Source organism: Artemia sp. Qi Xiang Cuo, chromosome 5, assembly GCF_049724085.1.
Source record: "Artemia sp. Qi Xiang Cuo chromosome 5, ASM4972408v1, whole genome shotgun sequence".
Lineage (NCBI taxonomy): Eukaryota > Metazoa > Arthropoda > Branchiopoda > Anostraca > Artemiidae > Artemia > Artemia sp. Qi Xiang Cuo.
The window spans coordinates 7,532,486-7,547,774 of NC_142798.1; the positions used below are offsets into that span (position 1 = coordinate 7,532,486).

Sequence of the window (15,289 nt, forward strand, 5' to 3'; positions counted from 1 at the left end):
TTCGGACAGTTTTCCCGTTTCATGCCAGTGGTTTGGGCTCTATCATTAATTTATTCTTCCAGTTTTAGCTATGTTTGGTTAGTGCGTTCTTGTAGAAGACCCACAAATCGTTTTTTAGCTATGCTTTGCATCTATAGCCTGTGTCTGCTAAGTCAAAACCGTATCTATAGGCAGGGCCGGCCCTAGACGCCTTATGTCACTCGTCGCCCTACACAACCGCTTACCCCAAGAGCCGTCCATGTCTATAGGCCGGGAATAACTGTTTCCAGCTTCTATTTCAGCAATAAAGCTTTCTCTATTGAAATTGTCAATCCTAATAGACCATGGGCTGTAGCTAAACTACGATTAAAGCCAAAGAAAAGATGTTTAGATGTCCTTTGTCTGTTTGGTATTACGATCTTTCCCATTAAAGAACATAGCTTATATAATAGAATAGTCCATTCTAAAGTGTTATTGTGTCTGCTTGATTTTGATGCTACACCCCATGAAGGCATGGTGCTTCCAAATTGGTAAATGTTGGATGTTTGAACCAAAACAGTTATATGTTTGAACCAAACATGAAAAGTATCTTCTAAATGAGTGACACAGTAAATGACTCAGTCGAGGTTCAATGTTATATTTAATATCCTTACAGCTACTGTGACCAGGACGATTAACGATGGAATTTATATTGATTTTTGAAATCACAGTTAGATTCGCTATGCAGACCGTGTCCTGCTTATCAGTTCGAACCTCTATACCTTACGGGCGAACCTTGACTCACCAACATGGTTATAAACTTCTAGTGCTTGCGGTTAATTCTGCAAGATCTGAGGTTTCTTGCTTTAAATTACCTTGGTAAGCCACATCTTTATTATCTGTTGTAGCTGTAAATAAAGCAATTTTAGAATCTACTTCACTGACATATTTCGGCCCCGTTTATGGCCCAGACAAGCGCAGTTGTTTACTTAAGGTGAACAAACCATAGGCGGCCCATCTAGCTATGCACAACTTTGTATACTGCAGTACAATTATTGTAAGCGTGTATTCGCTAATCTGCATTGTTTCTTGTTACACGCGCTTGTATATTTCACCACTTAAAGATTCGCCGCTTAAAAATGAGCAGTTGAAGGCTTGTCCGCGGTTTAGTCGCTATCTGAAGTTTTGTCGAGCTTTCTGTTATTTTTGGAGGAACAGTAATATTTCGTAAAAATTGTCCGTTCTCCACTCCTTCAATGCTTTGAATAATGTAAAGATGGATATGCTTAATACGAATCCAGAGCATTTGTTTCATTTTCTGTCATTTCGCAGTATTTACAAGTGCTGTTTGGACCAATTTTGTGTTTTGTATTTTTTTTTTGTATTTTTCATTTGTTCGTTTTCTTTATCCTTTCTTTGCTTCTTTTTATATGTTTGTAAGCAGGCAAAAAAATATTTATAATAGTTTGTATAAAATGCTAGTCATAAAATTCTAAAAGATAAAAAAAACCTTAATAAATAGTATATAACAGTCAAGTATAACTAAAAAAACAAGAAATGAAGAAATGTGCGAACTCACTATATACACTTACCATATAGGTACAAACTTACCATCTATGTACATTTGGAATTTGAGAGTTTCAGAAGGTGACTCAATTGCGTATAGCCAAGGTTTAAAAGTTATGTAATTGCGTATTTTCTTGGTTTTACGATCGTCGTTTCTTTTATGGTAAAGTGGTTTTATAGGTATTAAGGTGATGCTGTGGTTGTTGCCTTTATTCTCCCTTTATAGGGGAGATAAACTATGGCCCTAAGGTAATTAATCTTTGGTAGCGTGCCTTAGGCTATGACCTGACTAATGAGGTGTTTCAGCTGGGTATATTCGAGTGACTAAATGTAGATTGTAGAGAGGTTGGCTATAACACAATACTTTTATTCAGCTAACATACACCGCTACAGGGTTTAATAATAGATATATATTCCGCCGGGACTGGTGGTTCCAGAGAGACAACAAGTATAAGAAATCTACAATGATATATAATACAATAAGATACTTAGACACTTACAATAACCCGAAAATATTCCAAGGTATTTCTAAATCAACGGATCAGAGGTCAGTTCGGCATAAGATTAGAATCAGACAGCCCCTTCCCATAAAATGTTTCGTTGATACATTTCCTCAGCCACACCGTATCGGGACCCACTGACGCAGATAGCTAGGAAATGGTAATTTCTCAATTTCCTGTTAAGCACACACCTGCCAGGATATGTTCTTTATCTTAATAAAAAGTGGCATTTCTAAACTTTTGTATTTGTGTCTTAATATTTTACTAAATTCCAAATTGACTTAATTAGAAAGCGTCACCACACTTTACTTTTTGCTGATTTTAGTTTTTGTTCAACAGGTTATTGTTTTTGGTACTCTTGCATTATATGGGCCTTTACAGGGAAACCAATCACGAAAAATCCGTTTTTGACGGGTTAATTCGAGACACCGCTATAAAGTAATGGCATCCATAGCGTGGTTTTCATTGCTTATACGATATTTTAGACTGTTGTCTTTTGGGGTTTAGGAGGGGGAGGTACCTAGGTTGGGTTAGGGTACGAATTTAATATATGCAATGCTTTACCCCCAGCCCGCCTAATGTGCAAATATATAGCCCAAATTTGTTTCTAAACTATTATATATTCGTCCTATTTTATTTTGTTTCATTAGCATTAACCAAACTTGACTTTTTGGAAAGGCCCCATATAATGCATGAGTACCTTGTTTTTTTTTACCTTTCATTTGTTTTTGGTTTAAGCCTGGTTTTCATTTTGTTTTTGATGATAAGGACGGACCCATGGGTCCGTAATATCTGGCATTTTCTATTGCTATAACTTCCCATATCCCGTTGTTTTTTTTATATTTTGAAATCTTAGATTTTTTTTTTCATATTCGGACTGAAATGCATCGATGTCTCCTATACACATACCCAGGAATAGATTTAGTAGGAGGAGGGTTTCACCACGAGAAATTTTTATCTTTTATAATTATTTTTTATATTTTTTTTATTATTCTTATCTTGATACGGCGAGTACGCTACTTCACTTGCTTAAAGTTTCGCTAGCCAGGATAATACATGTTCGGGAGTACCTGCCAAAATTTTCCACAGGGGGAGGGGGAGGAGCAGATGAGAATTTTTAATATTTCCTATTGGAGGAAAGGGAAATATATATAAAAAAAATGAAAAACAACACTGGAGAAACTTCTTTTTTTCAGAAGGGTTCAAGATTTTTCGCTCTTTGTTTGATTGTAAAATAGTTTTGATCGACCTATAAATTGCCTTTTACCCTAACGGTACCCAGGCGTTGCTAACTGACCAAAGATTCCATCTAGAGGTGCCGGGTAGGGGAACAGGATATGTAATCCCCCTTAAATTTTGGAAAATGTATTTTTGGTATCTTTTTTTGGTTAGAAAAAATACTAAAATCCTCTCCCGCCTAGATTTTAAAAACATATTTTTTATATTTTCATTAAAAAATTGAAGAAAAATCTATGTCCCCTCCTTACATTCTCATGAATTCGTGCCACGGATCTCATTGTAATATGAGTAACGCTTCGGGATTTGCCACTTAAAATACGGAAATTATTCCGTATATGAAGGTATTTTCAATTTAAAATTAAACCGAAAAAAATTACTAAAATCCTCTCCTCTCTTATAATAAAGCTGACATTTATGAAGGGTTACTACTTATTGGGTAGTTCTGGTGCTCATAGACTCCAGGATGAGAATTTGAGAGGAACTCTTCAAGAACAGTTGGATACGAAACTGGGAGTTCAGAAGTTGACAACATAGTCGGGGAGTAGATAATATTTTCTCTTGTTTAATTCCTTAGAAAATATTCACGAATCCATATTTCTTGTAACATTTGTCAGCTTGACCCCTAAGCTTATACATGAAGAGAAGAAATTGGCTACAGTAACTCAAAAGCTTTTATGTAGCATTTTTGAAAAAAAGTTTACATCCTATATAAATATATATATATATATATATATATATATATATATATATATATATATATATATATATATATATATATATATATATATATATATATATATATATATATATATATATATATATATATATATATATATATATATATATATATATATAATAGGAGTTTTATGTATTATAATTTATATTTTATATAAATAATATTTATATAGTTTTAACATATAGCTTTTTAACAAAACTAGAAATTGTATTTTCGAAATCATAATTGTTTTGTGATCTCTTAGATGTCGTGAAAGTAAAGTTTTATTTTGCATATAGCTGTTTCATAAAAATCCAAAACACAATTTTTCCGCTTTCTTATTGAATATAAGTCGTGCAACATAGCTCGTTTCGAAGTACCGTATCGAAAATCGCGGTCAGAAAACGAAATTATGCTACTGCTCGAAAATTCATTAAGAGAAAACGTCATTAAAGATGTAGAGCGCTCGTTTTGAACGCTTTGTAGTCCAGCTACTAAAAGTTGCGTCAGATTATTTTTTTTTCGACTGTTGATGACTATGAAAACAAATACGAAAGATAGGATAATTTCGCTCGTAGGATACATCCGTGGCGTTTTGCAAAAAGGTCCTAATTCCGCTTTTTCGGAAAATGAATCAAGCATATGAATTGAAAGAGCTCGAAGCGACTATAGGTTGCTTTATTCAAAATGAGCATGTCTTTAGTTCGGAACGAGTTATATATCGCTTCAAAAGGGCGTAAAAAAGATCTTAAGTGCTTTATCTTCTAAATAGTGAATAATTCAAGAATTTTGGACATTTCCAGTGAATTCCAATTGAAAAGTTAACTAGGAATCAGTTTTAAAGTTTCAAGTTTTCTTATATTCTGATTTTTGAGAAAGATTTTTTCCTTGTGCGTTTTTATTTTCATTTTGCTCTCTAGTAAAATTAGGAAAAGTGGAATTGGGCCCTTTTTGCGGAACACCACGGAAATTTACTCTCAGGAAATGTGTTGACGTGTCCATTGGGATCATTCTGGCTTTCGTGTTGCTAAGCAGCAGAGGGTAAGCAGAGAACTTGTACAAAAATTGCAGACTTTCAAAATTTTGGCCTCTGTCAGAACAGGATAATTTTGCTGTCAGGTTAAGAAATGCTGTCACTTGTGCAATTAGAAGTCAATTATTTATCCAACAAAAATGTGAAGTGATTCGTAATGAAGCAGACAATAAAAAATTATACATTTCAGAACTGAAGCCTATAATAAAGAAATTCTTACTTCAACTTAGGTCTAGGCATAATTTTCAACCTTGCGAGATGTCTCATTTAGAACTTGTTTTAAAATTCATTATTGTCTTTCCTGGGTAGGGTCTTTTCTTTCTTACCGCTAACTTCGATGATTGAATTTTAGAAATAACGATCATGTATAAAGTTGCGCAATCGCGTCGTTACCTAATTGTAGTTGCGTTGCAATTTGTCTCCAATGAACCAACGTTATTTCTATGATAAATACCTATTCTAATGATAAACACAAAAATATTCCGCTTAGTTTTTTCTACTCTTATTTTGGAAACTAATGTTTTAGGCCATATTTACAGCTAATAGTATTGTTTAATTTACTTCTATACCTTCTCAAGTTTACCTGAAAAACAAAACTTAATGCCATTTCCAAAAAATTGTATCCATGCTCTTTGAAAACCTGTATACACTTGGACTCTTTTGATTTAGTTCAATTGCAAAGGCAGAAGTAGTAATAGCAGGAGCCATGAAATTTCAACTCAATACCCTCAGTCGTTCTTGCGATATGCCGAGATGTGCCTTTTTATTCAGTTTTAAAGCAGCATTTAGTTTTAAAGTATAATGAGCAAATTGAATAAAGGTGGAGGATTGTCATACCCAATATCCCTAGAGACATAGCTACTGGGTCGTTCAACTCTGCTGAAAAAATGGCTATTCCGAAATTTGAATTGGATGTGTTTGGAAAATTAATGGGTTTTCCCATAATTTTCTGATTTTTTTCACAGAATAATGGGTTTCAAGGATTTGGCCCCCCCCGAAACAAATTGCCCCCCCCCCCCGAAACAAATTCTTGCGTACATGCCTGTGCAGAAGATCCAACTAAAAATGTTGCTATCGTTTAGTTTAAAGGTTCTAAACCGGTGGCCTAGGTGTAGCTACTGGGAAGACAGCTTTGGTAATTCCCCCTCTACGACTCATCTTCCTCCAGCGTAATCCTCAAAATTGAGCGTAAAGCCTGGTTTCGATAAAAGGAAGTAATTTACCCCCCTCCCCTATATAAAAATTCATAGCTACGCCCATGAACCGAGTAGTGGGGCGAAATACATACTTTTGATCACAGAACATTTAAATTCAAATATAACAACAGTTGTGAAGTAAGAATACACACTGATATTATATAATACGGCTGACATTTTTAAATTTTTGGCATACATAATTGCCCCCTTGTCGAGCGTAATTTAGATTTTATCAATAATTAAATAAAAAAAAGAAACAAGTTTTTTTTAACTGAAAGTAAGGAGTGGCATTAAAACTTAAAACGAACAGAAATTATTCCGTATATGAAAGGGGCTGTCCCCTCCTCAATACCTCGCTCTTTACGCTAAATTTATTTATTTTTTTAAAAAATAAAGTTGTGTGACGGATTCAAACTTTAGCGTAAAGAGCGAAGTATTGAGGAGGGGACAGCTTCAAGGGGACATTTTTGCAGATAGGAGCAGATAGGAGCGTTTAGCTTTTGATGGGTAAAACTAAACTAAATGAAACTTATATATTTGAAATCAGCCTAAAATTCTGATTCTATTGATGTATCTATTGGTATCAAAATTTCGGTTTTTAGAGTTTTGGTTACTATTGAGCCGGGTCGCTCCTTACTTACCGTTCGTTACCACGAACTGTTTGATATGACATGTAGCCCAGGCATCGACACAAACTAAATTAGGTTGCGTAACAAACAGGCAAGTTCCAAGTCACCAAAACTTAATAAAATAAATTGAATCATGCATGTCTTTGCTTTCATAAATTTTGCCGTTGTTAACGACACTAGCAAGCTTGGCGTCAATTACTGCTGCTAATAAGCGAAGTTCGGAAAACTGTAGCTTCTACATAAAGAATATTTTTTTTCTGAGTCTTTTTGTTATGTTTTCCTCGAATATGTTACTGCACTGATGAGAAAAAGATATGCGAAAAGAAGAAAATAGTTTTAGCCAGGGACAATGAAAAAACAGTGCAAGCCCGAGACCTTCATTTAGCCGTCCTCAGTGCAAGAATAGAAAAATAAAAATAAACGATACAAAAAAAAATAAAATAAAAGATAACCTTTAGGCCTACATGTAACAGTGAAAGTTTAACTGAATAAAAATATCTCCAACAATTGGGAGAGGGGTTGTTGGTACAAACATTTTCAATCGACTAAGCTATGAAGCTACACCAAAGGCCTGGAATTTTTATTCCGCCTTGGCCAAACACGTGTACGATAAGTCATACCACTTCATTTTGTTTAAAAACGTCTCCATTATTGTCCCCGTTAAAGTACCATGCAAATCTTCAGAGAGCCAGTCGAAATTAAGAATCATAGACATCAAAAATTAGCCTTTAATAGAGATACCGGTGAAATTTATTTGAGCCCCTTTATAATGAAGAGTACTGTTTTATAAAGCGGTACGCGCGCGAAAAGTGAAGTTTCGTTAACGGTAATGAAATAAAACCAAATAGGATGAAAATATAATAATTCAGAAACACATTTGAGCTATATATTTGCACATGAGGGGGTGGGGGGTAAAGCATAGCATTTATTAAATACGTAACCTAACCTAATCAACCCAACCTAGGTAACTTTTATTCCCCCTAAACCCCAAAAACCAAAAGTCTAAATATACTTACTAGAGTGAAAAACCCTTTGTAATGTCTATCCTTATGCAGCGTCTCGTATAAGTGCCGGGTTTTATCCTATCTGATTTTCAATACTATTGTCGCGCGCTTACCGCTTTGTAAAACAGTACCTAATGATCTTATCAATTCAGATTTTTCTCTTCTACATTATAACGTTTCGCAACCATTTGAAGCGTCAGATGGTATCAGACCTGGTGAGCGACTAGCTTTAAAAAAAGGTTAAATAAAATAAACTCAGACTTAGCACCTTGAAATGTCATTCAATATCTGATTTTCTATTCAGTACAGTAACCCTTTCACCACTCCATGGAAAGTGTATCTTTTATTTTAGTGCTTCTTTTTTTACGGCTTGTTTTTGTTTTTGCACTGAGGACGCCTGACCAGAGATCTTGGCCAAAATATTTGCACTTTTTTCACATTTATTGGCTGGAACTATACTCGTTTTCTTCTTGAGGGCTCGGCACACGTACCTGATTTCGGGAACCGATTTCAGCATCAGTGGACAGACGATAGCGGTAAGAAAAGTTTGTTGAAAGAAAAATTTATTGCGCGAGATTTTCAAAACAAAAAATCATGGACACAAATAGTGAACTGGAGTTTATTAATGGTTGCATGATTGATCTCAGCTTAGTTCTCAGTTTAGTTCTTCGATCAGTAGCGGGGTCTTTCAGCCCAGAAATCTCTGGTTGACTATTTATTTGTATCCCTATTTTTTTGTGATGATCGTGATGAAAATTGGCGCTGATTTTGTAAATCGGCGCCGAGAACTAGACAATTTTTCAAGCTCAAATCGACGCCGATTTCTTTTAAAATCGGCGCTGATTTGGAAATCAGTTCCCGAAATCAGCTACTTGTGCCCAGGGGAGTCTGAAGATTTAGAACATTTTATGTATTATTGTGAAGAACTGAAGGCACTTAGAAGGGAAATTTTTGGGAGGGTCGTCATGGATAGAAGGTGTTTAAAAAATAAAATAGGAAGTATAGTTGCAAAGTGGATATTATAAATTTGAGAAATTTTGTGAGTGGGGGGATGAAACATAGGGAGAGTTTTTTTCTATTGTATTGTTATTTTCAAAAGTGTTTGAACTTATTATTATGTTTTATGCGTTTTGTTGTATTTGTATTATCCATGGCCCATGGGGCTTTTGTGAGAAATATATGCCTATCTATATCTATCTTTTTTCATCTTGGCATGCTTAGCTAGTGTGGTCTCTGGTAAAATTATTTATTATACTGCACTGGGTGACAAGACACTGAAAATAATTTAAATTTGGATAAAAGCGAGTTTATATGCTGAGGAGGAAACTTCCTTCTTTTTTCATTATTTCATTATTATATATATATATATATATATATATATATAATATATATATATATATATATATATATATATATATATATATATATATATATATATATATATATATATATATATATATATATATATATATATATATATATATATATATATATATATAATAGGAGTTTTATGTATTATAATTTATATTTTATATAAATAATATTTATATAGTTTTAACATATAGCTTTTTAACAAAACTAGAAATTGTATTTTCGAAATCATAATTGTTTTGTGATCTCTTAGATGTCGTGAAAGTAAAGTTTTATTTTGCATATAGCTGTTTCATAAAAATCCAAAACACAATTTTTCCGCTTTCTTATTGAATATAAGTCGTGCAACATAGCTCGTTTCGAAGTACCGTATCGAAAATCGCGGTCAGAAAACGAAATTATGCTACTGCTCGAAAATTCATTAAGAGAAAACGTCATTAAAGATGTAGAGCGCTCGTTTTGAACGCTTTGTAGTCCAGCTACTAAAAGTTGCGTCAGATTATTTTTTTTCGACTGTTGATGACTATGAAAACAAATACGAAAGATAGGATAATTTCGCTCGTAGGATACATCCGTGGCGTTTTGCAAAAAGGTCCTAATTCCGCTTTTTCGGAAAATGAATCAAGCATATGAATTGAAAGAGCTCGAAGCGACTATAGGTTGCTTTATTCAAAATGAGCATGTCTTTAGTTCGGAACGAGTTATATATCGCTTCAAAAGGGCGTAAAAAAGATCTTAAGTGCTTTATCTTCTAAATAGTGAATATTTCAAGAATTTTGGACATTTCCAGTGAATTCCAATTGAAAAGTTAACTAGGAATCAGTTTTAAAGTTTCAAGTTTTCTTATATTCTGATTTTTGAGAAAGATTTTTTCCTTGTGCGTTTTTATTTTCATTTTGCTCTCTAGTAAAATTAGGAAAAGTGGAATTGGGCCCTTTTTGCGGAACACCACGGAAATTTACTCTCAGGAAATGTGTTGACGTGTCCATTGGGATCATTCTGGCTTTCGTGTTGCTAAGCAGCAGAGGGTAAGCAGAGAACTTGTACAAAAATTGCAGACTTTCAAAATTTTGGCCTCTGTCAGAACAGGATAATTTTGCTGTCAGGTTAAGAAATGCTGTCACTTGTGCAATTAGAAGTCAATTATTTATCCAACAAAAATGTGAAGTGATTCGTAATGAAGCAGACAATAAAAAATTATACATTTCAGAACTGAAGCCTATAATAAAGAAATTCTTACTTCAACTTAGGTCTAGGCATAATTTTCAACCTTGCGAGATGTCTCATTTAGAACTTGTTTTAAAATTCATTATTGTCTTTCCTGGGTAGGGTCTTTTCTTTCTTACCGCTAACTTCGATGATTGAATTTTAGAAATAACGATCATGTATAAAGTTGCGCAATCGCGTCGTTACCTAATTGTAGTTGCGTTGCAATTTGTCTCCAATGAACCAACGTTATTTCTATGATAAATACCTATTCTAATGATAAACACAAAAATATTCCGCTCAGTTTTTTCTACTCTTATTTTGGAAACTAATGTTTTAGGCCATATTTACAGCTAATAGTATTGTTTAATTTACTTCTATACCTTCTCAAGTTTACCTGAAAAACAAAACTTAATGCCATTTCCAAAAAATTGTATCCATGCTCTTTGAAAACCTGTATACACTTGGACTCTTTTCATTTAGTTAAATTGCAAGAGCAGAAGTAGTAATAGAAGAAGCCCTGAAAGTTTCAACTCAATACCCTCAGTCGTTCTTGCGATATGCCGAGATGTGCCTTTTTATTCAGTTTTAAAGCAGCATTTAGTTTTAAAGTATAATGAGCAAATTGAATAAAGGTGGAGGATTGTCATACCCAATATCCCTAGAGACATAGCTACTGGGTCGTTCAACTCTGCTGAAAAAATGGCTATTCCGAAATTTGAATTGGATGTGTTTGGAAAATTAATGGGTTTTCCCATAATTTTCTGATTTTTTTCACAGAATAATGGGTTTCAAGGATTTGGCCCCCCCCCGAAACAAATTGCCCCCCCCCCCCCCCGAAACAAATTCTTGCGTACATGCCTGTGCAGAAGATCCAACTAAAAATGTTGCTATCGTTTAGTTTAAAGGTTCTAAACCGGTGGCCTAGGTGTAGCTACTGGGAAGACAGCTTTGGTAATTCCCCCTCTACGACTCATCTTCCTCCAGCGTAATCCTCAAAATTGAGCGTAAAGCCTGGTTTCGATAAAAGGAAGTAATTTACCCCCCTCCCCTATATAAAAATTCATAGCTACGCCCATGAACCGAGTAGTGGGGCGAAATACATACTTTTGATCACAGAACATTTAAATTCAAATATAACAACAGTTGTGAAGTAAGAATACACACTGATATTATATAATACGGCTGACATTTTTAAATTTTTGGCATACATAATTGCCCCCCTTGTCGAGCGTAATTTAGATTTTATCAATAATTAAATAAAAAAAAGAAACAAGTTTTTTTTAACTGAAAGTAAGGAGTGGCATTAAAACTTAAAACGAAAAGAAATTATTCCGTATATGAAATGGGCAGTCCCCTCCTCAAAACCTCGCTCTTTACGCTAAAGTTCTTTATTGTTTTAAAAAATAAAGTTGTGTGACGGTTTCAAACTTTAGCGTATAGAGCGAAGTATTGAGGAGGGGACAGCTTCAAGGGGACATTTTTGCAGATAGGAGCAGATAGGAGCGTTTAGCTTTTGATGGGTAAGACTAAACTTAATGAAACTTATATATTTGAAATCAGCGTAAAATTCTGATTCTATTGATGTATCTATTGGTATCAAAATTTCGGTTTTTAGAGTTTTGGTTACTATTGAGCCGGGTCGCTTCTTACTTAACGTTCGTTAACACGAACTGTTTGATATGACATGTAGCCCAGGCATCGACACAATCTAAATTAGGTTGCGTAACAAACAGGCAAGTTCCAAGTCACCAAAACTTAATAAAATAAATTGAATCATGCATGTCTTTGCTTTCATAAATTTTGCCGTTGTTAACGACACTAGCAAGCTTGGCGTCAATTACTGCTGCTAATAAGCGAAGTTCGGAAAACTGTAGCTTCTACATAAAGAATATTTTTTTTCTGAGTCTTTTTGTTATGTTTTCCTCGAATATGTTACTGCACTGATGAGAAAAAGATATGCGAAAAGAAGAAAATAGTTTTAGCCAGGGACAATGAAAAAACAGTGCAAGCCCGAGACCTTCATTTAGCCGTCCTCAGTGCAAGAATAGAAAAATAAAAATAAACGATACAAAAAAAAATAAAATAAAAGATAACCTTTAGGCCTACATGTAACAGTGAAAGTTTAACTGAATAAAAATATCTCCAACAATTGGGAGAGGGGTTGTTGGTACAAACATTTTCAATCGACTAAGCTATGAAGCTACACCAAAGGCCTGGAATTTTTATTCCGCCTTGGCCAAACACGTGTACGATAAGTCATACCACTTCATTTTGTTTAAAAACGTCTCCATTATTGTCCCCGTTAAAGTACCATGCAAATCTTCAGAGAGCCAGTCGAAATTAAGAATCATAGACATCAAAAATTAGCCTTTAATAGAGATACCGGTGAAATTTATTTGAGCCCCTTTATAATGAAGAGTACTGTTTTATAAAGCGGTACGCGCGCGAAAAGTGAAGTTTCGTTAACGTTAATTAAATAAAACCAAATATGATTAAAATATAATAATTCATAAACATATTTGAGATATATATGTGCACCTGCGGGGCGGGGGGGAAAAGCGTAGCATATATTAAATAAGTAACCTAACCTATTCAGCCCAACTTAGGTAGCTTTTAGTCCCCCTAAACCCCAAAAACCAAAGTTTAAATATAGTTGCCAGAGTGAGAAACCCTTTGTAATGTCTATCTTTATTCAGCGTCTCGTATAAGTACCGGGTTTTATCCTATCTGATTTTCAATACTATTGTCGCGCGCTTACCGCTTTGTAAAACAGTACCTAATGATCTTATCAATTCAGATTTTTCTCTTCTACATTATAACGTTTCGCAACCATTTGAAGCGTCAGATGGTATCAGACCTGGTGAGCGACTAGCTTTAAAAAAAGGTTAAATAAAATAAACTCAGACTTAAGTAGTAACAAAGGTACTATTTCTATGGAAGCTATAGCAAATACCATGTTATTCTACAACGCCCCCGTACCAAACAGGTTCTTCTAGTAGTCCTATTCTACAGGTCATCACACTCTTTGCCAAGAGGAACGAGTATAACTTGATTGGCGATTAGGATTTGAATATAAGTAATAGTTTTCACTACAATTCATATTATTAAGAGAAATGGATTCAAAGAGAATAGTTTTTACTTGAGAATATATTAGTGGAGAAAAAAAAATGAGGGGTGAATTTAAATTATTATAGATTAATTATTGAACTGACAGCAGCAGCAGCAACGATATACGAGTACCTAATGTAGCTGTGGAAATAACTGCTGGTTGTAGACTATGTCTTGAATGGGACACTATGTATGCTAGAAATGTGATATCATTAAGTAAATTTAAGCAGGAGGACCAGCTGTGTTTTGCTGGAAAAGTAAATATTCTCCATATAAATAAACTTCGGTCAGCATTAGATGTTTTATCGAAATATATTGATGAGAACAAAATGCATCAGTGAATATTATTATTGTAATTATGTTCATTAAAACTTTTTCTAAATCAATGGTATTTTTTTTTCTAAAGTAGACAAGCGTATATTTTTTTTTAGAGTACAAAACGAGATTCTGATTAGTCTGAAGTTGGTTGTGACTCTGAGAGTTAGGACTCTAAAAAAATGGATAGATTCGAGAAAGATCGAATCATGAGGAATCTAGTTCTTATTGAAAACTATTTGATTCTAGATGATGATTTTCTAGAGTTGTCTATTCAAAGGAAGATATTTTCTCGGGGTATACTTTTCGATATAATGAAAACTGATTCTCCATTATTAGACTCTTGTATGAAGCTTCTACATCATGGTCCAAATACATTTACACAATTTATTGATATATTGATCACGACACAGCAAAATGATATTGTGGATATGCTTTTAAACATTAGTTTTTAGAAATTTAGTACTTTTTTTTTTCATAATAAAGATGGTGCTCAAGTATGATTTACCACTCTCTCTCTCTATCTCAGGCAATTTTTTGATGTTGCTAGCTCAGTTTCATTGTGACAGTGAGAGTGTTAACACATGACAAAATGTTTCATACATGCCCACTCTGTATATACTCACTGTGTTGTTGGTCATCATGTGAGAATTGCACAATGATTGAGGAGTATGATGAAAAGTGTAGATTATGCAACCCGTGTAAATTGCATAGAGGATATGCTGTACAAATTAAAGGTTGTAATTTATGTCTTGAAGAGGTGTGTGACTCTCATCCTAGAGGTCACCTATGCTCCAATTGTCATTATGAAAAATGTAAGCAGTGGGAGAGTACATATCCCGGTATGATTGGAAAGAATCCTAACCGGGATTTTAGTTTAGTGAAACGAGAGTGGTGTCGTCGTGGTTTTAGAATGTTCTGGGAGGATGAAACAGGTCAACGATTCAACTGTTGGAACAACAAGAGACTATGGTTTCTACGTAATTGTTGTGAAGAAACTGGGTGTTTTGATTATAAGCCCACAGATTTTTATTTGGCAGTGACAGAATGTGATTCAACACTTGACGACACTGTTTGTGAAATTGCTTCAAATACACAAATTGAAACATGTGAATTCTATAGAATGAATGCGAATAGTATCATTGACTATACAAAGAGATATGACAAGAGTGAAGTCACACTCTACTGTAGAAAATGTGACCCTGACATTGCACTACATCAGGATCAGTACACTGTGAATTCAGATAATCTACCTGCACTAGTTGTTGTTGACAAATACCTAGTAGTGGATGAAATCTAAAGAGTGTAAAAGTCGTTTTATCATGTATATATTTTTTTTTTTATTAAAAAAAAATTTAACATACATATTTGGAAAATTTTATTATTAGGACACTAAAATCAATATTAAATAAAATTTTAATTATATTATCCAATAGAAAGTCATTC

At 34.1% G+C, this 15,289-nt stretch overlaps 1 protein-coding gene across 2 annotated transcripts in view; it reads left to right on the plus strand.

The window, feature by feature from the left end:
• The window catches only part of LOC148951763 (short-chain dehydrogenase/reductase family 16C member 6-like), a 97,010-nt gene that overhangs the window by 36,213 nt on the left and 45,508 nt on the right, over positions 1 to 15,289 (plus strand). The gene's annotated exons all lie outside the window — the stretch shown is intronic.